We start from the raw sequence: 2500 nt of genomic DNA, 5'->3' as shown, positions 1-2500 counted from the left end.
TTAAACGGAAAAATAGTACCCTTTTAAAAACAGAAATAACACCAGTAACAGTAGGAGTGATGGTAATAATAGCATTATTAGCAATAGCAGTATCGTAGTAATAAAAGTAGTTGTTTTGCAAAAATTTCAGGGGAGTCCTATTGCATTTAAAAATCAGCCCAAAAACCCTTTTCAAAACAAAAAAAAGTGGGGTTCTGAAAAAAAAAACAGTAAAAACACTCCCGAAAGGTTGGGGAAAAAGCGATAACCCTTGCTGAGGGGGTTTTTTAAAAAGGGAGAAATTTTTTAGGAAGGGAATGATGAAAGAAGGGACCCCGGGTTTTCCCCAACCCAAACGTTTTGGGCCAAAAAAAATTTTTTAGGCAAAAAATCATTTTCTTATCTCAAAATGAAACCGGGTTTATTGGGCCCCTTTTTTGGAAAAATGTTTTTCCTTTCTTATTTACCTTACCAGAATTCTCTTTCTCCACATTATTTCTTAACTTTTTTCTCTTGGATAATGAAACTGAGCGATATATTTTGTTTCCTTTTAATGCGTTGTTTTTAAATGTCTTGCTGGGCGGGGTTTTTTCCTCAATTTTTTTTTGTCAGGAAATAAACTGGAGTTGCAGATATTTTTCGGCTCCTATATACTTTTCTATCGTCTAAACGATCTTTCCCTTTTCTGTCGGCTGTCGGGCTCTCTTTTATTTTTCTCTCCCCTCTCTCTTTTCTATCTATCCCATCATTTTTATCTATCTATCTAACTATCATCTATCTATCTTAATTTTCTAAACTATCCCTATCTATTATTCTATCTTTTTTCTAATTCCCCCCCCCTTTCCTCCCCTTTCCCTCCTTCTTTCCCATTTTCTCACCCTCTCTCTCCACTACTTTTCCCCCTCCCCCTCCTTTACCCCTCCCCCGCCCTCCCCCCTTTCCTTCACCCTCCCTCCCTCCCTTCGCCCTCTTTCCTTTACCCTCCTTCCCTCCCTTCCCCCTCTTCCTTCACCCCCCCCCCCCCCCCCCCCCCCCTCTTTCCTTACCCCCCCCCCCTCCCCCCCACCCTTTTTCCCTTTACCCTCCCCCCTCCCCTTGGCCCCCCCTTTTTCCCTTTACCCCTTTCCCCCCCCCCCCTCCCCTTTCCCCCCCTTTTTTTTCAACCCCCCCTCCCCTTTCCCTTTCCCCCTTTTTCCTTTTTAAACCCCCCCTCCCTCCCCTCCACCCTCTTTTTTCACCCCCCCTCCCTCCCCCTTCCCCCCCTTTTTCCCTTTACCCCCCCCTCCCTTCCCCCCCCTTTCCTTCACCCCCCTCCCCCCCTTCCCCCCCCCCTCCCCATCTTCACCTTTGGAAAGGTCGCCTCCCTCCCGGGCCCTTAAAAAAAAAGGGAGGGTTAAAGCGAAGGAAACCCGAATAAGGGCGAAATTTGGGGGTGTTGGCGGTTTTTAACCAAAGGAAGGACCTTTTTTTTTGCCTTCGGGTTTTTTTTCTCTCTTTGCTTCTCCCCTTTTTCTTTTTTTCCCTTTTTTCCTTTTTTCCTCCTTTCCCTTCCTTTTCTCTCTTCCCCCCTCTCCCCTCTCCCTCTCTCTTTCTCTCCTCTTTTCCCCCTCTCTCTCCTCCCCTCTCTCTCTCTCTCTCTCTCCCCCTCTCTCTCTCTCCCCTCTCCCCGGGCTCTTTCCCTCTCCCCCTCTAACTCCCCCCCCCTCTCCCCCTCTCTTCTTCTCTATCTCCCCTCCTCTCCCCCTCCCCTCTCTTCCCCCTCTCTCTCTTTCCCCCTCCCCTCTCTTTTCTCTCTCCCCTCTCTCTCAATTTTCCCCCTCTCCGGCTTGGCTCTCTCTCTCTAATCATCTCTTCCCTCTCTCATAAACCCTTTTCCCCACTTGCCACCCTCCCCCCTCAACCCCCCCCCCCCTGCCCCCCTTCCCCCCCCCCAGGTTGGAAAATCCACTGAATTGGTTTTGGGGTTGGGCGCGCTGGGGATTCCTATGCAGATTTGGGCCCCCAGGACCTGACGAACTTTTGGGGAAAAAAAAAACCATGAAAATGTATGAGGGGAAAAACGACGTTACAATGCTTTCTGAAAAACCGAGTATAAAACACAAACACCACACACACACACACAACACATTTTTATATTATATATAATTATATATATATATAATATATTTAATAAATATATATATATATAAATTTTGTGCGTTTGTGTTTTGGTGTGTGTGTGGGGTGTGTGTGGGGGTGTGTGTGTGTGTGTGTGTGTGGGTGTGGTGTGGTGTGGGTGTGTGGTAAAAAAAGAGGAAAAAAGGGGGGAAAAAAGATTGTCAGAGAAGAGAGAGAGAGATAGAGGGGAGAGAAGAAAGAAGAGGAGGAGAGAGGAAAAGGGGGAGAGGGGAGAGAGAGTTAGAAATGGGGGAGAGAGAGAAAAAAGAGAGAGAGGAGAAAAGAAAAAGAGAGAGAGAGAGGAGAGAGAAAAGTGGGGAAGAGGAGAGGGGAAGAAGAGAGAGAGAGAGAGAGAGAGGAGAAA

Source organism: Penaeus monodon, chromosome 26, assembly GCF_015228065.2.
Source record: "Penaeus monodon isolate SGIC_2016 chromosome 26, NSTDA_Pmon_1, whole genome shotgun sequence".
Lineage (NCBI taxonomy): Eukaryota > Metazoa > Arthropoda > Malacostraca > Decapoda > Penaeidae > Penaeus > Penaeus monodon.
Note: the sequence above shows the minus strand (reverse complement) of the source record.